The sequence below is a fragment of the Arachis ipaensis genome, chromosome B10 (genome assembly GCF_059453495.1).
Source record: "Arachis ipaensis isolate K30076 ecotype BB chromosome B10, ASM5945349v1, whole genome shotgun sequence".
NCBI lineage: Eukaryota > Viridiplantae > Streptophyta > Magnoliopsida > Fabales > Fabaceae > Arachis > Arachis ipaensis.
Window position 1 is genome coordinate 106,770,622 of NC_142435.1, and position 24,587 is coordinate 106,795,208.

General features: G+C 35.7%; 1 pseudogene; it reads left to right on the forward strand.

Annotated features, from left to right (window-relative positions):
* The first annotated feature begins 960 nt into the window (after positions 1 to 960).
* Positions 961 to 11,486, forward strand: LOC148581215 (uncharacterized; annotated as a pseudogene).
* Positions 11,487 to 24,587: the final 13,101 nt, after the last annotated feature.

A 24,587-nucleotide genomic window follows, 5' to 3' on the forward strand; every position in this document is an offset into this window, starting at 1 on the left:
ATAATACTCACAAAACAAGAAGGATAATGCAAACAGTATGGAGGACAAGTTCACAAGATAACCTTGTTAGTTGTTACTTAAGATAAGAATAAATAATCTAGCTGAAGCATAATTCGTCTAAATTCAAATTTGTCGCTTAATGGTATTAAGATATTAATGAGGTAAATTAGTTTTAATTTATTAATTGGAGAACCTTTGGTGGAGTGTGATGCTTTTGTGTAACTCCATGGGATACATTCTGCTGAATATTTACTTTTGCTATGTCAGAAATAGTCTGATATATGAGTAATTTGAATAAGCTGAGAATATGAACTTATCAAAAAGATATTCTGTTTTGATGAAGAGGAAGTATACAAATTGTATCTATGTTTTTTCCATTTTGCAAGGAATCAGAACAAATATGTCATATCTGATTGAGGTCGCATGAATTGTTTCTGTTTCCATCGTGATGTTGGTTCCTATTGTCAATGGAGTATTTACTTTATCCTCTGTTTTAGCGTGGACTCCTCCTATAAACCTATAATTCTTATAATCAAGACAATTTATCCAGTAATACTCATGTACAATTATATTTATATCAACAGAATTTATTATTTTTTATCTTAAAGATAATGAAGTGTGAATTTATTTATTTATAATAAAAAGTTTTTTTAGCATCTATTTATTTATTTATAATAAAAAGTTTTTTCAGCATCTATTTATTTATAATAAATTTAAGTAGGTGTTTTATTTTATCTTTTTCTTTAGTTTTGAAGTTGATTGTATAGCTTCCATTCTATTTTCAAGATTTGTAATTGTGTAAGGACATCCAACGAGTTAAGGTATTTTATTTTTATTTACTTAATTGTTTATCAATTGATGTTTTATTGTAGTTCATAAAATGTGATTTGTTCATACATTTAGTTAAGATGCACTATTACAATGGGACAGGTTATGAATATGAGTTAGAGTCGTAATTAGATGTACAATAGACTAAGACCTGGTCGAAAGGATTTAACTAGTAAATTTACAAAAGGGGTAGAAGAATGTATTTTCTTTGCTAAGAGATCAACAGATTCGTCAAGTGGAAAAATTAGATGCCCTTATTCTAGGTATAAAAACAAGGTTTATATGAAATCTGAAGATGTAATAATCCATCTATATAGAAAAGGATTTGTTCCTGATTATTGGCTTTGGACAAATAATGGAGAAAATAGTCCAACCTTATGTGAGATCCCTAATAGGACGGAGGAGCTAATTTATGAAGCTTTTACTGGGTTTGAGTTTGAAGGCCATGGTGATTCTGAGGATAAGAAGTCTCCAAATGTTGATGCTAAGAATTTCTATGACTTACTGCATGCATCAAAAAAGCCTTTATGGCCAAGATGTGAAAACCACATTGAATTTTCATTTGCTGTTAGATTAATGACAATTAAATTCGAAGGAAATATTTCTCATTGATCTATCGATCAACTACTTCAACTCATGAGAGAGACCCACCCGAAAGATAATGTAATTCCAAAAAACATCTATGAAACTAAAAAAATAGTTTCTAAACTTGGGTTAACTTCAGTAAAGATTGATTATTGCGTTTATGGTTGCATGTTATTCTATGCAAAAGATTGCAAAGATTTAAAGGAATGCAAGTTTTGTGGTGCACTATGGTATGATGCAAAAATAGTGAATGGAAGACATAAGGAGTTTTCAGTGAAAAGGATGTACTACTTGCCTCTTATCCCTAGGTTAAAATTTACTTCTTTGGGTTCTGATCCACATATGAGTTGGCACCGTGCACAACAGAGGGAACCAGGAGTACTATGTCACCCATCGGACGGGGAAGCATGAAAGCAATTTGATCTCAAGCATTCGAATTTTGCAGCTGAACCAAGGATTGTGAGATTAGGTTTATGTGCTGATGGATTTTTCCCCTATAGTCATCAAGCTACCCCTTACTCTTGTTGGCCTGTAATTGTGACTCCCTACAATCTTCCACCAGAACTATGCATGACCACGCCATATATGTTCCTGACCTTAAGAATTCCAGGACCCCATAATCTCAAGGAAAAATAGACGTTTATTTGCAACCGTTGATAGATAAGTTGAAACTGTTATGGAATGAAGGTGTCATTACATATGACATATCCCAAAAGAAGAATTTTTTTATGAAAGTTGCACTCGTGTGGACTATAAACGATTTTCCTGCGTATGGCATGTTATCGGGTTGGAGCACTGCAGGTAAATTGGCATGTCTGTGTTGTAAGAAACAATCAATTGCTTTTACTTTAAAACATGGTGGTAAATGCTCTTGGTTCAATTTTTTCCCTTGGATCATCCATACCGAAGATATAAGGTTTCATTCTTGAAAAATCGAGTTGTGACAGCTCAAGCTCCAGTTAGATTGTCAGGCGAGGAGGTTTGGCAAAGTGTTTGCAATCTTCCAAGAAGTATAGAACGTGAATCTTGTTCATATATTGGTTTTGGTGTTTCTCATAATTGGACAAAACGAAGTATATTTTGGGAGTTATCATATCGGAAAGACAATTTGTTAAGACATAATCTTGATGTGATGCACATTGAGAAAAATGTCTTTGATAATGTCTTTAATACGGTAATAGACATTAAAGACAAGACTAAAGACAATGTGAAGGCAAGAATGGATTTGAAGGAACTCTGCCGACGGAAGGATTTGGAATTGCAATTGTTACCAAATGGAAAATACATGAAACCTAAAGCAAAATTCACTCTCTCTATGGAACAAAAAAAAGGACAGTTCATAAATGGGTTAGTGAGATTAAAATGACAGATGGATATGATGACAAGTCATCTTATGCTAGCTTTTCAAGCATTTCTCACTTGTTTCATTAGGTTTTATGCACTTTCTTGCATTGTAAGTAAGTGATTTGGAGTGGATTTGCATGGTTTTGTTGAATCAATCAACCATCCTTTATTTGACACTAAATCATGAGGTTTAAGCTAGAATTAGTTAGTTTTTGAATAATTTATAAATCTTGTGAATTTGGTGATACTTTAATTGGTTGTTTTGATTACTTGTAGGTGAAGAAACGGTGAAAAAAGAAAATTTTGGCACGCTTTTGAAGTTAAAACACGCTTTGGTCCTTAGGCCACGCTTTGGAAAGCGTGACCTAAGGAAACAAAAGCGTGGTGCACCAAGGGGGCAAGGCTTATGGCGCTGCGTTAAGAAAGTTAACTGAGCATCCAAGGAAGCAAGCAAAATGAGGAGCGCTCAGTTAACTCACTTACCTTTATCGTGCCTCAACTAAGAGAAATACAAGGCGCGACACCAAGCAAGGAAGCCAGCAAGGATCGAACTGGGGAACACAAGGAAGGAGCAACACAAGGCTTTGGCAAGGAAATTAGCCAAAATGCATCCACCAGGGCTCGAACCAGGCACACATGGGAACCTTGCACAAGCACAAAGGGCGCTCAGTTGCCTTTCTTAACTGAGCGCTACTTACATTGCCAATTTGCCAAGGAAATTTGCCACACAATGAGTTCACTAAGTCTCGAAGAGGAGCTTCCACTCAAAGCAAAGAAAGGGAGCTAAGTTAGGTGTTTTAACTGAGCGCTACTCCTTGAAAGGAAATTGGTGCCGAATTGCATCGTCCAGGGTTCGAATGGGGAGTTCTCTCCACAAGCAAAGAGCGTTGAGTTAACTCCTTTAACTGAGCGCTAGTTCAACAAATAGAGGAGCCAGGGTGGCCTCAGCAAGGCTCGAAGAAGGTACCTTGTGCAAGGCTTGTAGCGCTAAGTTAAGTTACTTAACTGAGCGCTATGCTGAATGCCTATCACGCACCAAATTTGAAGGCCAAAGGCGAGGATTGAGCGCTGCGTTGCCACAATTAACCGAGCGGCCCCCTGGAGCTTGACATGAGCCCAAGCAAGAAGAAATTGAGCGCTTAGTTGGTTTAGTTAACCGAACGCTTCCCTGGAGCCAGCACCATGGTTCAAATTTTAATTAAAAAGCCAAATTAAACTCAATTCTTCACCAAATGAAAAGCCCACTCCAAATTCTGAAGATCAGAAATAGAAAGTGTATAAATAGGACTTAGTTTGAGTTAGAGAACATACTTTTACTTTCACTTTTGAACTTTCTTTCATTTTGAGTTTTTTTTAGCTTTGAATTGGGAAATTGGGACTGAGAGCTGAGTTCTCTCCTCCTTGTTCTTACCTCTGCATTTCTTACTTTCTGTTTATGAATTTTGGATTGAGATTGAAGGAATTCTGTTTCAATCTTTGATCTACAATTCATCTTAATTTTCTTCTGCATAATTCTAAAGGATTGAGAATTTGATTTAGCTTTCTGTCTTCGTTTTCATTTCTTCTACAACTCTTGCTATCTATTCTTAGAATTGAAATTAAGATTGAAGAGCTTCACTGATTCTAAGTTTGAGAATCACCTTTTACCTCTCTTCTCAATTGTTCTAAGAATTGGATCTAAGTTTTCTTTACTGTTCCATTTACATTTCTTCTGCAAATTGTTCTCTGTTGGATCAAGGAAGGAATTGAGATCTAGACCTGTTTTCTAGTCTCATTGAGCCCCTGAGATCTTGAATTCCTTCCCTAGCTTTTACAATTAAGCTGAATTTACTTTCTTTTTGTTCTTCAAGAAATTTTCCATTTCTGTTTAGATCTACTGCACTTACTTCATCTTCTTTACTTTCTATTGTTAAATTCTGCATCCCAGCATCCCACACCTCTTTACTATTCAAGCAATTTTCATTTCTTACACTCTAAGCTTCAGCTATTTACATTACTTGCACTTTAAGATTCAGCTTTTTTACTTTCTTGCACTTTAAGTTTCATGCAAATTTACTCTTCTGCACTTTAGTTTTTTGTTGATTCTCCCTCTCCCTTTTAGTTTCATGCAATTTAGCTTCTGTTGGTTACAATTCACTCAAATCATCAACTGTTTGCTTAACTAAATCAACCATCTAACTAAAATTTCTCAATCCATCAATCCCTGTGGGATCGACCTCACTCTTGTGAGTAATTACTACTTGATTCGACCCGGTACACTTGCCGGTGAGTTTAGGTGTTGGAATCCGTTTCCAACCCATCAAGTTTTTAGCACCGTTGCTGGGGATTGATTTAGATTGACAATGACTAAGTAAGGTGATGGTCTAGATTAAGCACTTTTTCTTTATTTTTGTTTACTTTCTTTGTTTTTAATAAGGACACTAACTGTTCGAGACTTTGTCTCTATTAATCTTAACTGCACTCAAGCTATAGAGTGCCCTGTTTGTGTTGCTGAACTTATGCCAGGAGGAAGAAGCAATGACTTCACACCCTCGGATCTTGAGATACTTTAAAGATTGAGAAGAGAAGCAGGAGATGGAAGGGAACCCCTCTGATTCACTAGAAGGAGTGGCCAACAATAACCCAGCCCAGAAAATCAGTAGGCTGGAAGCAGAAGTGCAACCATTCACACAAAAGAAGGGAGTGATGGAACTTGAAGTAGCAAATGCAATCATAACCCAAAACAAGCAGATGCACCAACAACTTCAGCAACAAATAGAACTGATGGCCAGGAAAATCAATGAGCTGCAAATTGTTGTAGTGAATGCACAAAGACAATCTCAAACCTCACACGGATGGAATCAATCTGAAAAAGGTTTTGGGGCATTCAACTATGAGAAACGAAGTCCTGAGCAAGTGCAATCTCCAAATAACACCTCAAGTTCGTTCCAATACCATTCCCATGGTGATGCACACAACCCATCCTGGAGGACTCATTCTAACTTGAGGTGGGGTGAGCATCAAAATCAAGGACCAAGGGACCTCAATTATAACAGCCGCAGCTTCACAAACAAGCACAAACACACCCCTACCAACAACACCCATTACACACTACCACAACACACATACTTCCAATCCCATCACACTTCACAATTCTCCCAAAATAACTTTCATCAACCATCTCATTTGACGCAACCACAACCAAATCCAGACTTCCAAAAAATCTCAAGTCTAGAGATAATGATGGAGAAATTCATGAAAAATCAAGAGATGGCAAGACAAGATCAGGAAGCAACAAGGAAAGATCAAGCCATAACAAGTAAAAACTAAGAAGCTTCAATCAGAAATCTTGAGAGGCAAATGGAATAAATGGCTAAACAAATTGCAGAAATGAGTGAGAATCAACCAAATGCATCCCTTAGTGCCACTCAAGACCACCCAAGGAACAAAGAAAAAGCTACAAAGTGGGAGAAGTGGAAGGCAATCATAGAGAAAAGTGAGAGGACTATGGAAAAAGAAGCCATTATCCAGGAAAAACACCACAAAGAAGTTCCACAAGAAGAGATAGAGGAAAGGAAGCTCACAGTGAGAAGAGAAAATCTAAGGCAACATGATTTTCAGCTTCCATGATCAAAGAATGAAGGATGTCAAGCTAGTGACAATAAAGAAGCGCTTGTTGGGAGGCAACCCAACCTGAGGTAGCTTTCTTTTCATAGCTATTTCAATAAAAAGGTGAGTGGTTTTGTCTGTATTGCAAGGAGCTAAGTTTGGTGTTGCACACCAAAACAATTTAAGGAAGAGTGAAGAATGCTAAGTTTGGTGTTCCACCAAAATCTCATTTAAAAACACATTCTCACCTTCTGCATGAAGGGTTGCTAGCTCCAAGCAATCAGATAAACCATTGAACCATTGTCTATCTTCTAGTTTTTAGTCTTATAACCTTCAGCAAAGACAAAAGGGTTTCACATATGGTTAATTTGATGCATGAGAAACATTGGCAAGGGACTAAGTTTGGTGTTCACACACCAAAGTAAGTTCAAAAGCCCACAAAATAATTCTTGCACATTAACCAGTTGCCTAAGAGCTTGAGAAACAAGCAACTTGTAAGGATTATGCAGGAAAATATTCAATCTGTGAGAGGGATCTACATCATCATCCAAGGAAGTACAACAAAGAGAAATAATGATGACAGAAGGAAAAGCTGAGAAGACATTCCCAACAGGTTGTATTGACACTTAATCCTTGTTGCTTTGAAGTACTTTAATTTGGAAATTCCTATATGTCTTGCTGAAGTGTTCAATTAAGTACAAAGTGGAGATGTTTGCTAAGAATGCTAGCTTGCATATTGTGCTTGTCATCCCTCATTAGCTTGAATTTTGTTTTGTTCCTTTCTGCATAAATAAAAGAAAAATGTTTGATTTAGAAAAGTGATTGTCCAATGTTGTAGAAATTAGAATGAAGATTTAGTGGTGGTATTTGTCTTATTTAATGGTTAGCTCAAATAACAAAAGCTGCATAATAACATGTTCTTTGAAGTGTGAATTGGTTTGCTGCTATAAAGTCTGTTAATTAATGAAAGTCCCTTGAGAATGAAACAAACAAAGAAGGAAAAAGAAAAAGAAAAGCCAAGAATTGGCAAAGAAACAAATAATATGGCTAGACACCAATAGCTTGGACCCTAAGACATATGCCTGTGGTGTTTTTGTACTGGGATATGCTTGGACAAGTAGGTGCTGAGGAGTATTTCAAAACTTGGCCACTTAGATCAACTGATCTGGGATTGCCAATTGAAAGTCCACTATCAAGAGCAACCTAGTTACAAAGCATTTAGTAATCCAAAGAGATGCTGGGCATCAATGTTCCTAGGAAGAAATTGTGAGCCATGTGTCTTTGGTGAAGAAATGTTGAGCAAAATTTAGCCAAAAGGCTGCTGCAACATTTGCCACCAAGCCTCTATTAAGAAATAAGCTTTCCTAAGCAAAGTAAAGAAAGGAAAAGCAAGCAAGGGATCAAGCAAAATTAAGGAATTATAGCAGCAACTCTAGTGAACCTTTAAGGAAACATTTCTTATCTGTCAGCAAGTAATAAAGGAACTACCATTGTCTGCATAAAACCCCATGAACTAAGTTCAATTATTTGCTAAATAAGGACATGCATACTTCTCTGTTTTATTTTATTTTCTCTTATGTTTAGTGCTTGCTTGGGGACAAGCAAGGTTTAAGTTTGGTGGTGTGATGACAAATCATCTTATGCTAGTTTTTCAAGCATTTCTCACTTATTTCATTAGGTTTTATGCACTTTCTTGCATTGTAAGTAAGTGATTTGGAGTGAATTTGCATGATTTTGTTGAATCAATCAATCATCCTTTATTTGACACTAAATCATGAGGTTTAAGCTAGAATTAGTTAGTTTTTGAATGATTTATAAAGCTTGTGAATTTGGTGATACTTTGATTGGTTGTTTTGATTACTTGTAGGTGAAGAAACGGTGGAAAAAGGAATTTTTGGCATGCTTTTGAAGTTAAAACACGCTTTGGACCTTAGGCCACGCTTTGAAAAGCGTGACCTAAGAAAACAAAAGCGTGGTGCACCAAGGGGGCAAGGCTTATGGCGCTGCGTTAAGAAAGTTAACTGAGCGCCCAAGGAAGCAAGCAAAATGAGGAGCGCTTAGTTAACTCACTTACCTTTATCGTGCCTCAACCAAGAGAAATACAAGGGGCGACACCAAGCAAGGAAGCCAGCAAGGATCGAACTGGGGAACACAAGGAAGGAGCAACACAAGGCTTTGGCAAGGAAATTAACCAAAATGCATCCACCAAGGCTCGAACCAGGCACACATGGGAACCTTGCACAAGCACAAAGGGCGCTTAGTTGCCTTTCTTAACTGAGCGCTACTTACATTGCCAATTTGCCAAGGAAATTTGCCACACAATGAGTTCACCAAGTCTCGAAGAGGAGCTTCCACTCAAAGCAAAGAAAGGTCGCTAAGTTAGGTGTTTTAACTGAGCGCTACTCCTTGAAAGGAAATTGGCGCCGAATTGCATTGTCCAGGGTTCGAAGGGGGAGTTCTCTCCACAAGCAAAGAGCACTGAGTTAACTCCTTTAACTGAGCGCTAGTTCAACAAATAGAGGAGCCAGGGTGGCCTTAGCAAGGCTCGAAGAAGGTACCTTGTGCAAGGCTTGTAGCGCTAAGTTAAGTTACTTAACTGAGCGCTATGCTGAGTGCCTATCACACACCAAATTTGAAGGCCAAAGGCAAGGATTGAGCGCTGCGTTGCCACAATTAACCGAGCAGCCCCCTGGAGCTTGACATGAGCCCAAGCAAGAAGAAATTGAGCGCTCAGTTGGTTTAGTTAACCGAACGCTTCCCTGGAGCCAGCACCATGGTTCAAATTTTAATTAAAATGCCAAATTGGACTCAATTTTTCACCAAATAAAAAGGCCACTCCAAATTTTGAAGATAAAAAATAGAAAGTGTATAAATAGGACTTAGTTTGAGTTAGAGAACAAACTTTTACTTTCACTTTTGAACTTTCTTTCATTTTGAGTTTTTTTTAGCTTTGAATTAAGGAATTGGGACTGAGAGCTGAGTTCTCTCTTCCTTATTCTTACCTCTGCATTTCTTACTTTCTGTTTATGAATTTTGGATTGAGATTGAAGGAATTCTGTTTCAATCTTTGATCTACAATTCATCTTTATTTTCTTCTGCATAATTCTAAAGGATTGGGAATTTGATTTAGCTTTCTGTCTTCATTTTCATTTCTTCTGCAATTCTTGCTATCTGTTCTCAAAATTGAAATTGAGATTGAAGAGCTTCACTGATTCTAAGTTTGAGAATCACCTTTTACCTCTCTTCTCAATTGTTCTAACAATTAGATCTAAGTTTTCTTTACTGTTCCATTTACATTTCTTCTGCAAATTATTCTCTGTTGGATCAAGGAAGGAATTGAGATCTAGACCTATTTTCTAGTCTCATTGAGCCCTTGAGATCTTGCATTCCTTCCCTAGCTTTTACAATTAAGCTGAATTTACTTTCTGTTTTGTTCTTCAAGAAATTTTCCATTTCTGTTTAGATCTACTGCACTTACTTCATCTTCTTTACTTTCTATTGTTAAATTTTGCATCCCAGCATCCCACACCCCTTTACTATTCAAGCAATTTATATTTTTTGCACTCTAAGTTTCAGCTATTTACATTACTTGCACTTTAAGATTCAGCTCTTTTACTTTCTTGCACTTTAAGTTTCATGCAAATTTACTCTTCTGCACTTTAGTTTTCTGTTAATTCTCCCTCTCCCTTTTAGTTTCATACAATTTAGCTTCTGTTGGTTACAATTCACTCAAATCATCAACTGTTTGCTTAACTAAATCAACCATCTAACTAAAATTGCTCAATCCATCAATCCCTGTGGGATCGACTTCACTCTTGTGAGTAATTACTACTTGATGCGACCCGGTACACTTGCCGGTGAGTTTAGGTGTTGGAATCCGTTTCTAACCCATCAGGATATGCTTCTAATTTACGTAGATGCATAAATATTCGAGAAGGGAAACTATTTGGGATGAAAAGCCATGACTGTCCATGGAACGTTTGTTACCAATTGCCTTTGTCAATCTTCAACTCCAAATCTGGAAGCCTATAGCCGAATTAAGTAAATTTTTCAAGGATTTGTGCTCCACAATTTTGTACGCGGATGACTTATTGTTGATGGAGCAAAATATTATCACCACCACATGTAAGTTGGAGCAAATTTTTCCTTCAGGATTTTTTAACTGCATGGAGCATTTGCCCATTCTTCTTCCATATGAAGCAAGAGTGGGAGGCCCAGTCCAATATCGATGGATGTACCCATTTAAGAGGTATAACTTTAATTCAATGCTCTTAGTCATTTAATCTTAATCTTATGGCTGCCACTCTATGCTTACATGTTATGTTGCTTTAGGTACTTGAATAGATTAAAGTGAATGGTTAAAAATAAATCACATGTTGAAGGATCCATTTGTGAGGCATACATGAGTCAAGAAACCTCACATTTCTGCACTTATTATTTTGAGTCTCATCATGTACAATCAATGAAAACTGATGTGGCCTGGAATGATGATGGTGGAGCCATCAATATTCAATTTCCAACTTTATTAATATTCAACCATCGTGGACGCGCATCTAAGATAATTAAGAGCCAATACTTAGAGGATAAGGAGTTGGTTGCTGCACACTTACATGTTCTACTTAATTGTGAAGAAGTTGAACAATACATCGAGTAAGATCACCATATACTCGATTTTTATAATTTAGTAGTCTTATTTACGAGGTACTTATATATATATATATGTATATTTATATGAAATTTAGATATTTTGTGAAAGATTTGAGAGGTGAAAATCCAAATATCAGCCAAGATGAAACCAACCGAAGAATAACATTAGAATTTTCAACTTGGTTTGAAAATTATGTAAGTTTCCTAGAATTTCTTGTTAAATATTTTCATTTTTTGTAAGTTAGTTAGTTATTAACACTTTGGATATTTTCTAGATTCATGATAGCAGAAATTGAGTAATGAATCAAAGTCTACACCACTTAGCATGGGGTCCTAGTAAAAAAGTGCACAATTATTCTTGGTATATAGTAAATGGTTTTAAGTTTCACACAGAAAATTGGAGTGTTAGTAAAAAGACTTTCAATGCTGGAGTTTCACACAGTTATGTCACAACTTTATTCTCTAATAGTTTACCAAGTTCATTGAGTCTTTGAGCTTTGTAATTGTTACTTAACATGCTTTATTTTTTAGTTTTCAAAGAAGCACTTAATTTATAATTTAATTTTCTGCATGTATGTTGATTCTTATTCTTTTTATTTTCTCGTGTAATAATTGATCTGATTTTGATATTGGCAGGATAAATTTAAGAATGCTATAGAATAGGCTACGCAAAAAGCATCTGAAGAAGGAAGTAATGTACCAAATGAGATGGATGTATGGTGTGAAATAGCCGGAGTAAAAAAGGGAAGAATTTATGGACTTGGAGCAGAATCCACTATAATTAACAAAAGATCTAGTTATCGTGGCTCCAGTTCTCAGTCATCCAATTGGTTGCAAAGGTCAGAACATGAAGAATAATGAAGAAAATGCAAGAAGAAAATGATGATTTGAAAACTAGATTGGAAAAGACAGAAAGAGGACTTGAACTCAATAACCGTATGCTTTAAGAAATGATGAAAAAGCTTAATTTTAAAATTCTGATTCCTCAACTAGAAGGTAGAGAAACAAATATAGGAGAGGATGAAGATGGTGAATGTACGTCTAAAGAGTGATTAGTAGTTTGACATAATTCACTGGGTGAGTTTAATACTCCCTTTCCTTTGCCTCAAATTACAAATGTATCAAATTCTTTTTTGTGACAGATAGTTTTAGATAATATGTAGTTTATAAGATGCATTGTTATGAATTTTGTAGGTGAAGAATCTTGAAAGAGGATATTTTAAAATATAGAATCTACATTGCTCTGGTCAACATCCCCAACATTTCAAGGTCACCGAAAATCATCTTGAATATCCTTATGATAGATAGATAGATAAATATAGATGTTAGACGAGAATGTATATAAGAAAATCAAGAAAAAGTAGACCGATCTTTTACTTGCTATGTTGATGGATCTGAGCGTAATTCTGTTAATTGATGTAATTAGTAATATGAAGAGTGCTGTTTATTTTGTGTTATGTTATTTTGGTTATTGTTTAAGTTTTGTTTATTGTTTAAGTTTTGTTTATTTTGTGTTATTATTATTGTTATCTATGTTATTTTGGTTATTATTTACTTTTATGTTGTTTACTTTTCAATATTTGATGGCCTAAATATAAAAATTTAGTAAAAATGATAATTAAAAAATCAGGATCAGCCATGAAAATTTGTGTACTAAAATGCTTGGTATCTAATTAGCAACCGATTTAACGACTGAAATGTTGGTTGCTAAAATACAGGTCCACACTTAGCGATCGAATTAGAGACTGAAATGTTGGTCATAAATTAGCGACCGATTTAGCGACCAAAATAACGGTCGCGGATTAGAGACCGAAACACTGGTCACAAATTAGTGACCGATTTAGCGACTGAAAAGTTGGTCGCTATTTAGCGACCGATTTACTCAGAGACCGCTTTAGTAACGGAAATTTTGGTCACAAATTAGCGATCAATTTTGTTAGCGACCGATACTCTTTGGTGAGGGTTGGTGGCCTTGTTAACAAATCAGTCGCTAACATTTAGCGACCGAAGTTGGTCGCTATTTTCTTATTAGCGACCACCCAAATCAGTCGAAAAATCGGTCACTAAATCAGTCGCTATTCCGGTAATTTCTTGTAGTGATGTACCACTTACTTTAAATATATCGTATTGATAAGTTTATTTGTTGTATTGTGTTTTATTTGAACTAATATGAGATTTTGTTTACAATGATGTCATCATATGTTTTAGGATGCTCACTTGAATTTTGATTGAGTTAATCTAGATTGCAAAGATAAATGAACAGACATGTATGGACTAATGAAGAGACCGAGACATTTGTTAGTTTTATGGAGGAGCTTGTCAGTGAAGGAAGAAGAGTTGATGTAGGTCAGTTTAAACCTGGATCTTTTGAGAAGCTTGCTTCAAAAATGAATGAGAGATTTTCAGGAGGTGGCTTTTAAATAATTCATTGCAAAAACAAGGTTAAAAGGCTTAAAGAAAAATATCAATTTGCTACAAATATCGCATCCTGTAGTGGTTTTGGATGGGACGATGCGAAGCAATGTGTGGTTGTGGACAACAAAGAGATCCTAGCTGCATATATGAAGGTTAGTTTACATGTTTGATTTGATTGACTTAATTTTATTCTACTAGACAATTAGTTCTGTCCCTCTTTAACGATCTTTTATTTTTTTTCTAGAAAAAAGGAGTAAGTTTGTATTCTCCAGGGAAGCCATTTCCCTTTTATCCGCATTTGGAAAAAATATTTTGTAAAGATAGAGCAAATGGTGTAATACCCCATCACACAGAGCTTTACGCTTAAGTTGTAAATCAAAGGTGGTGAGGTATTACGACCTCTAGAAAGACAAAATACGTACACACACACACAGACACACACATATGAAGAATAGTTTAACTAGGAGCCTTAAAGAAAAAGGGTATGTAAAACAAACAAAAATTGCGTCGCACTCAAAATGTTAACGATAGAAAACCTTATGGCAAAAAGCAGAAGAAATATATATATATATATAGATGATATAGAATCCTAACAAGTTATATATCAGACTCTAGATTCGACCTGCGAAGTAGAGGCCGGCTAGAGATATAGATAAACATCCCAAAATACAACCAAAATATAAACCAAAAGCCTGTTTCTCCGAAATCGGCCTTTAGGAGGATACAAGTTTTATACATCAATGGAGAGTATCTATACATATATGTTCTAAGTACAAAACATAAATATGTCCAAAAGTAGTTCTTCGCTTTCACAAGTTTCCAGCACGCTCAGCAAGGTGCCTTGTAACATCTTACCACACAGAGCTTTATGCCTAGGATGTAAATCAAAGGTGGCAAGGTGCTACGCCCTCTAAAAACAAAAAAATACGTACACACACACACACACACACACACACACACACACACACACACACACACACACACATATCAAGGGTAATATAGCTAGGAGCCCTGAAAGAAAAGGTTACTATCAAAACAAACTGAAGATTCGTCGCTCAGGAAAAACAGTAAGACAGAAAGCTTATACAGGAAAGTAAAAGACATATATATATATATATATATATATATATATATATATATATATAAAGAGTTCCAACAGATAAGTATAATCAAGTTCTAGACTCAACCTATGAAGCCAAGGCTGGCTATTTGTATATATATATATATATATATATATATATATATATACAAATACAGCCCAACAAAATATATACAACAGTAAGGTCCTGTTTTCTCAAAATTAATCCTCTAAGAGGGATATACAGCATAAGGTACAAAAGTGGAGAACTAACTACATAAACAAAAACAAAAAATAAGGCCCAAAAGATAAGTCTTCGCTTCCAAGAAAGCAAATCCAGCACGCTCAGCGAGGCGCGTCACGTCCTGCATCTGAAAAGCAACAACATGTATTAAATGAGAATTGGAAGTTCTCAATATGGTAAAAGTGTCCACGTAGATAATATATAAGGTCCCAAAAAAGCCAGAGGTATTCCTAGAACTTCGACATTCAGATTTAAACTTAAAGAAGTATACTAAACTAGAAATTTAGAAATCTATTGGTGGATTCTAGTTCTAATCTAACTCTTCACCTCCTGTCAACCCAAACCTCCTAATCACCGATGGAACTACCCTCAGCGTCACCTCTGCCAGCATGAGGGATCTCTCAGTTGCAAAGACATACATACAAGATATGCAAAGAAAATACAGATAGGATGCAATTACAGCAAGTAAGACAAATAACAGATAAGCATGGCTAATCAATTAGGCAAACTAAAAGAATGCACACTCAAGCAAAACATACAAATACACATGATGCATGTCTGTCGTATGGCCGATGATATCATCGGTTATCCAGCCAAACCCGACATGTCTGGTAGCAAACCCTTGACAGTCCCAGCGGCGCAAAGCTTAAAACATATGCATATATATAAATAATCAATCATCCATCGCGCGGCTAGTTCAAAGGAATCTCAAATCTCAACTTGGAACCAGTGGGGGTGAGTCACTGTGTTTGTCCAAGGAGACTAATATCAATCATAAATACCATTTTGGAGTAAGTGGGGAGACTACTGCATCTATCCAAGAAGCTCACAATCACCTCAACCTGGAGCAAGTGGGACGAACCACACCCTTGCTTTTATCTAGGGAGCTCAAACCATCTCATCCTGGGGCAAGTGGGGTGAACCACACCCTTGCATCTACCCGGGGAGCCTCAACTAACCAACCTAGAGCAAGTGGGGTGAACCACAACCCTTGCGTCTATCCAGGAGGTACATTCTCATATGTCTAGGAGGAACAAAGGAGGGGATCCTAACCTCCCACCATCTCACTAGAGGCGATTTTATAATACCAGGAGGAACAAAGAAGGGGATCCTCATCTTCCACCATCTCACTGGAGTCGCACTTTCGAGAAAGAGTGCTCGAGATCAAAGAGTCACATTTATAAATTAAACATGCCCAGTATTATATTTATAATGAACATATAGTTCTTCAAAATGATCTCCACTAATGCTCCAATATCTTCTCTTTAATTAACTTAGTACACTTCACAAAACTACTCTAGTTAACCTTCCCACAGAACTCTATAATCCTAAGTCTCCGGCTCTAAATATAAAATAGAAACTACCTCTTTTATTTTACTAGTACACTCTCGCTCATCCCAAAAGCCTAAACACTAGCTAGGAAAACTCAAATGGTAGTTACAGAGGTTTAGAAAGCTAGAGGAATGGTTCGAAACTTAAAAATAACATTTTTAGAAAACAAGGGTTCTGCGTACGCGTGCGATATCTGCGTACACGGAAGTGTGAAATTGGACAATCTCGCGTATGCCCCCTTGTCAGCCTATGTGAGCCCTTGGGCTGGGAAACAACCCCACATCGCGTAGCATTGCTCGCATACGCAGGCCTGCCATTTGGTCCATTCCACGTACGCACGCACATGTCCGCGTACACAGGATGTATAGGCAGAGCCTAGGGTCTACATCGCGTGCATGTTTTTGTACGCATCCCTATCAGAATTTTGCAATAGTTGCTAAGTTCCAGAAAATCAGTTTTACATTCCCAACTTCGAAAGCACATAACTATTTTGTTAAAAATTGTTTTTAGTTCGTTCTTTGAATGTTATAAACTTTACAAATTCAATTTTCATTCAAAATAAGTTTTACAAAATTTGGGAATTCGGAAGCCAAGTTATGGCCCAACGAAGTTGGTCAAAAATTAGCTTTTACCAAATTTTTCCAAAACTCTAGTTTCCAAAATCCTTAATCAAAATTAATTCAACTATAACCAGAACCAATGTCAATTACCTCTCCAACCTTTCTCAATCACTCCACACCTAATTACTCAATTCAATTCACCATTAACATCAACAAATATCATCGTTTTATATTCATCAACTCATACTCTAATATATACAACTCATTCTATCATCATGCACCATTCACTTACCACAACATATCATCATACAAAGTCAGTCAACAATTTCCATCAACGATCACTAAACATCAATAATTCACATAGTTCAACTTATTCTAAAGTCAACTAGCCTAAGTTTTCACGCGACATTATACATTAACTATGAGAAACCAAAACCATACCTTGGCCGATTTTTCTTAAGCCCGAAACACCTCAAATTCCTCCATTCCCTCAAGCTTCCACTTCTCCAAGTCCTCATCAATTGGATTCCCAGCTCCTAAAGCTTGTACCAAGTGCTCCAATTTGACAATTCAACTCCAATTCAACATAAACTCAAGATAGTTCATACAATTCACTAAATTAGCACTAGGATACACAAAATTGGACAAATCACAAGGGTTTAGAATTTTTTTACCTTATCCATTGATGATTGTAGTAAAATCCAACAATTATCCAATGTTAGATTGCACCTAAACCACTAAAATCATCAAAATCACTCAAAATCCAAACCAAATTCGTAAAAAAGAGAGGAACAGAGATCTGGGCACGAAATTAGAGAGACTTACTACTTTGTTTTGATAGAATTGAAGATCTTAATGAGACAAACGCGTGGCAACAAATGGCTCATCAATTGAAACTCTGGATTGAAAGTTTTATGAAATTAAAGTTGGAAGTAAAATGGAAGTTAGGGTTCGAAGCAAAGCTTCTCTTCCTCAGCGTGTTTGGCTGAATGAAAAGGTAGGAAGAGGCTGATTTGGCTTTTATATGTTGGGCCTTGGGTCCAGTCCAATCAGTTTAGCCTGTTGACCCAACTTTGGGTCAAAATCTTTAAAATTAGTGTTTTAATTTCTATTTTAAATATTTTTACATCTATAAATTATAAAATTTAATTTTCTATTTTTTTGGATCATAATTAATTAATTTATTATTTATTTATTAATTTTTAGAGATTCACATTCCTTACATCCTGCATCTGAAAAACAACAAATATGTATGGAATGAGAATCGGGAGTTCTCAGTATGGTAACAAGGCTCAAATAGATAAGATATAAGGCTTCGGAAAGCCAAAGGCAATCCTAAAGTCCATAGTCCCAGATCAAAGCATAACGTTCTCACTAAACCAGAAAAGGATAATTCTATCTAGAAATTCTAATCTATCTCTTCATTTTTAGTTTTTTGCAAACCTCCCAATTACCGAAGTAGAACAACCCTCAGCATAAGGGATCTCTCAAAAGCAAACACATACAAGGCATACAGGTAATACACAAATAAAAAAATAGATAAGGAATTTAAGTCACATAGCATATAGGCATATATAATTCAATTAGGCAAACCAAAACACAAAGTGCATACTCAAACAAATCATACAAATACACATAATGCATGTCTAATTGGGGGAACTCTGGACAGTCCTTGTGTAAGACCCAAAACTTTTGAAAAATCTTATTATGAGCCGATTTTAAATTTTATTCATTTACTAGAGATTTTATTTTCATAAATTATTTCATTGAAAATAATTAAATCAAGTTTTGATAATTAAAATAGAAATTTTACTTAATTTCATAATTATTGAATAATTTTCTATATTTAAATTATAAAGTTTAGCAGTTGTAAAAGAATAAGAATTTTATATGATTTAGTTTAATAATTGAGATTTTAGAATGTAATACTTTAAGTTTTATAAACAAAGAAAATTAATTCTATTATTTCCAATTCTAAAATTAGAATATTTGATTAAAAGCCAATTAGCAAATCGATAATTAAATAATATCTTTAAAGTAATTTTTGAAAATAAATTAGATTTCAATTAATTACAATATCCCCAAATTTTATTAAAATTATCCAAACCTCAATTTACCAAAATATCCCTAATTTTAAATTGCCCCAAATTAAACCCTAACCCTAAAAATAAAACACAAAACCCTAATCCCCTATACCCTAAGAAACCCTAGCCGCCTTCAGGAAAGAAAGAAAGAAAGAAAGAAAGAAAAGGGATGGAGCAAGAAGAGAAAAAGAGAGAGCTGCGGGAGAGAGGGAGAAACAGAGACAGAGGAGAAGAGATGGAGGACGGCGCCGGCAGGTGTCACTGCTGTCGTGTCAACATCGCCACCCAGCTACCCATCGTTGCTGGTGCTAATGCGGAGAGGAGAGCAGATAAAGGATAGCGCAATCACTGCTGTGTTTGCACCGTTCATCCTTGCTGCTGCCGACGCCGTGGGTCCAAAGCCGTCAAGCTCGAAGGAGAAAGGGAGAGCGACACTGAGATTGAGAGAGACAGACACAGTGTGACGCAAGGAAGGAGGCGAGCCATCATGTCATTGTCGCCGAGTCTCACGCCATCAGCATCACGTGTGGAGTCACCGCTGTGCCTAGCCGTCGTTGCGTGCTCCGTCGCCACTGCTGGAGGTGGGCGGCCGAGCTTTTGTCGCCGAAAAACGGTGATGCCGTAGCTGAGGTCCATTGCCGGTGAGGTTTTTGAGTATAATTTCTGTCCTTTTGAATTCCGGAAACATTATTGTCGCTGCCCGGTTATTACAGTTGTTGTCAGTAGAGATTCGGGCTGCCGCCGTCACTCGAGGTAGCTGTCGGAGCTGCTACCACTCTGTTGCCTCATTTCTCCTTAGCTATAGTGAGTTATTATAGCCTTGAAACCCTTACCGCTATTATTCGGCTAGAAATTATTTCATGATGTTAATATCCTAGGTCAAATTTCAGAAATTGTATGATTAAAATAAAAACTGCTGCGATATCGTCCTGTTTCGTTTCTCGTGGTGAGACTAATTGGTTTCGTTCCTATTTACCGCAATACTCTATTAAAAATTATGTTCTAATTTCGTTTAGTATCCATTTTTCCTTAATCCCAATTTATGTCAGATAAGTCATCGTTGATGAGAACCTTTCTTGAGGGCACACATTGCAAATTTCCGGCAACAGCGCCAAAAACTTGAAAGGGGGATTTATACCGGTTCGGAATTTAACAAAATAATTTCATTATGAGCATAGCCCAAACCGATAATCGATCCTCAAATCAAAGTTTAATTTTGGTTGTCACAAGGTCAACCCGATAAAAATAACTGAGAGTATTAGTCCCGGGTCGTCTTCTTAAGGAATTGCAGTGAGGTGCATATTATTGATTATGGTATCCAAGGGGTGGGTTGGTTGATAAAAGGGCAAGAAAATAAAAGACAAGAAATGTAAAGCAAGCAACTAAAGAAAGCAAATACTAGAGAGAGACATTCATGGCAAGGATTGAGAATATAGGTTTTCTATCCTAGTCACTAATCATATCACAATAATTATCAAGAATTTATCCTATTAAGTCATATCCAACGAGAGAAGGTACAATGTCATCTCCAACACTCGAAGAAAGTATAATAAGACTAGCTAATCTCAATCCAAAAGTCCTAATCAACTTACTAATTGAATTAGCAAAAGATTAGCGTCAATGGAAATAATATTAACAAACAACTCTAGATCACCAACCTAAGTTGGGTATTAATGACTCAAGATTGCCTAATTTTTCTTTCCAAGCCAAGAATGCTCAAAAAGCTACTCTAACATCCAACCAAGTATTTTGTCAAATACTTGGAAGGCATAAAAGGAAAGCATCATAAATTGTAAGAAATAATAAAATCTACAACTACCCAAATGCAAAGAAACAATAACAACAACTCAATTAAATAATAAAGGAACATAAACATGAATTGCATTAAAAGAAAATCCAAATCCAATCAAAAGTGCAAGAACATAAAAATGACATAAAAGGAAAATTAACAAGAGAACTAAGAGAGCAAAAATGTAATAACAAGAAATTGAAAGGAAAACAATATGGAAACAAGAAATTAAACCTAGATCTAAGAGAAATTAACCTAATTCTAACCTAATTCTAGATAGAAGAGGGATATTCTCTCTCTAGAAAACTACCTACAACATGATGCTAAGCTAACTAATTGGTCTCCCCTTGTTCGCTCTTCAATTCTGCATGAAATACCCTCAGAAATGAGTTAGATTTGGGCCTGGGCAGCTCAAAAATCGCCCCAGCATTTTCACTTTAATGAGGTCACGTGCTGATTGTGACGCGTATGCATGGGTCACGCGTACGTGTCGTCTGCCTTTTTCTTGTCACGTGTACGCATCATGTCACGCGTACGCATCGCCTGGACGACCTCCTCTTCACGCGTGTGTGTCGCTCTAAGCACTCCAAATCCTTGTTTTTCGATGAATTATCCATCTTGCATGCTTTTCTCTTCACCTCTTCTATCCAATACTTGCCTTATGAATCTAAAATCACTCAACAAACATATATATCAAGGCATCAAATAGAATTAAGGTGAATTAAATTTAGCTATTTTAAGGCCTAAAAAGCATGTTTTCACACTTAAGCACAAAATTAGGGAGAATTACAAAACTATACTATTTCATTGAATAAATGTGAGATAAGTTGATAAAATTCCCCAAATTAAGAATAAGATAAACCACAAAATTGGGGTTTATCAAACCTCCCTACACTTAAACTAAGCATGTCCTCATACTAAACTCAAGAAAGAAACAAAGGGTATCAACATTTATTCAATTCAAACTACCTAAATGCAACCTATCTAAATGCAACTATCTAAATGAATGCAACTACTTGGTCAAAATTAAGCAATTTCCAAGAATACATATATGAACATAAGGGCTACAGATATTAACAACCAAGTCAAATCCACAATTAAATTGAGTTATTAAAATAATGTACAAACTTGCAAGAAAAGAGATGATCACGGGTGGAAACATGTAATTGAGCAATCGAACCCTCACTGGATGTGTATCCGCTCTAGTCGCTCAAGTGCATAGGGTTGATTCACTCAATTCTCCTCTAATCATGCTTTCTAATATTTGTTTTTCATCTAGCAATCAACAATTATTTCATGCATGCATACATTTATCATGAGGACTTATACATAGGTTGTAATGGGGCTAGAGTCAAGGTAGAATTGTATATGGTTAAGTGGACTAGAAATTTGAATCTTTGATTAACTTAAACTTCCCACCTAACCTATATAACAACCTATAAAGTTCTAAACAAACCTAACTACCCATTCTTCACTTTTTCACACACTCATGCATTCTCTTTTGATCACAACCCATATGCATTGATTATTATTGAACTTCACTTTGGGGCATTTTGTCCCCTTTTTATTACTTTTCTTTTTCTTTCTTTTTCTTTTTCTATATATTTTTTCTTTTTATATTTTTTCTTTGTCTTTATCATTTTTTTCTTTTCAAGCTAAAATATATACAAGAACATCAATGCATATGGTTCAAACATTCAATGCTTGAGTATGTGCCCAATTCCCAATATTTTCAATAAAAATATAAAAACACACTTTTATCTCTATCCAATGTTCCCAACTCTCCCACAATTAAATGATACGTACTCTCACTAGCCTAAGCTAATCAAAGATCCAAATTAGAGGACATTTATTATTTTTCGCTTTAAGGCTTGTAATGTGCTGAAATTAAGAACAAATGGGTTTAGCATAGGCTCAAATTTGGCTAACAATGGAAACAAAAAGGTAAGGCTATTTGGGTAAGTGAGCTAATTGAAACAATGGCCTCAATCATATAAGTGCATTCATACACAAAATAATGGATATAAAGAATCAAACAAATCACAGATTGCAATCATAGAAAGAGAATAATACACACAAGAATGGAAATAAGTGGTTATATGATGTAACTACGCAATTAGGCTCAAAACTCACAAGGTTGTGTGTTCTCAGCTCAAAAACATGATCCACAATGTATATACTTCAAGCAAGTTCTAAAAAATTTTTTCAAATCAATTGGGGTGCCCTATAGATAAATTTCTTGGAAAATTTCATTATTTTGACTAAGCTTAATATATAAGAAAATGCAACAAAAAATCCTAAAAAACCTAAAAATGAAATGCAAAAGTGTTGGGATTAGACATTGTCACCCAAAAATGTCGAGTGGTCGGACGACCTCCCCACACTTAAAAGTTTGCACCGTCCTCGTTGCATTTAAAGATGAGCAAGGGGGTACGGCGACTTTTCGAATTGCCACCTTTAGCTGGTGGATCAACCAGCTGCTGCGTGTTCTTTCTTCCACTTTCGTTTTTGCTTATGATGACTCACCCATAAAAAATAGAAAATAGCACAGTAAGATGAGAAAATACAAAAGTAAGGAAGCGTAAATTGTTGGAATGAAGTAAAGACCACTAGAATGGAGTGAGTGAATTACTGTGACATTAAGGAAGAATAGTGTGTGAGTTCTAACTTGCATGTGGTTTAGAACACACACACTAGCATAGAGAGCTATGTCACAATTACACAAAAGAAAGTATGCACTTCACTCATTCTAATGTGCTTGAAATACTTCAAAGTAACTTGTAAGTTAGGATAAACAAACAAGGAATGAAGAAGCATAAAAGCATTCAAACAAAAATCAAGCAATTGTGAATTGGATCATGAATGGTCATTGATTGCTTTGTAAATAAACTTAGTGAACCAATTGAAATATAGAGCTCACACATCAAACACTGACACATATTGAAGTTGTTATAACACCTAAGTGACATAGAGGTGGAACACATGGGTGTTATGAAACTTAGGAAAAAGAAGATAGAAATTAAACTCAATCACATAGCAAGCATGGTCCACAAAGCTTCACAAAGCTAAAAAATATGTCACTAGGTAAGCTTTCGATCCAATTCACAATTCCAAAATCTCAATGCATGAAATAGGTGATGTAAATAAGGGTCAATCATAAACAAGAATCACCTAGCAAAAAATGCATTGATAATACACAAATTGTCTCATCATAGATAATGAATTCAAATCACATGCTGGCCAAAACATGCAATTTAAAAGATTTAGGAAACTTAAAGGCAATGTCATACACTTGGTATTCACAAATATTAAACATGAAAAACTCAAAACCAAGTAACAAAATATAACCTCAACAATGAATCCCAACAATGAATATTGATGAATGGATTATTGATGGTAAAGAATTTCACAAATGAAATCTCATTGCAATATAGTTTCTAAACCAACAAATAATCCTTTCATACAAAAGATTGTTTGTCACAAGTACAAATCCCTAAAATTATAAACCGAAGTATTTAAACCTCGGGTCGTTCTCCCTAGGAATTGCAATAAAGTGTTCTTGTTATTGGTTAGAGGTGTGTTTTAGGGTTTTTTTGAATTAAGAGACAAGAAATGTAAATGGCAAAGGAAATAAACTAACAACTAGAGAAGCTCTTGACAAGGTATGAGAATTAGAAGTCCTATCCTAGTTATCCTTATCAATTGTGACAACAATTATTCATTGCTCCCACTTAGTTAACCTCTAAGTATGGAGGAAAGTCAAGTGGATAAATCAATTTGATTCCTCAAGTCCTAGTCAACTTCAAAGGAAAGACTAGTTTTAGAGGCATTCAAATCAACTAGTAACTTTTAATCATCAATCAACAAAAGCATTAGATAACTCAAGAGTCACTACTTACTCTACCTAGGCCAAGAGGAGAAAAATCTAGACTAAAATCTAACCAAGCATTTCATCAAACATTTGGAAGGCATAAAAGGAAAGTAAAATGAATTAAACAACAACAAAGCAATTAAACAATAAAGGAGCATGAATCATAAATTGCATTAAAAGAGAAATAGAAGAAACAAAAGTGCATCAACACAAAATTAGAGA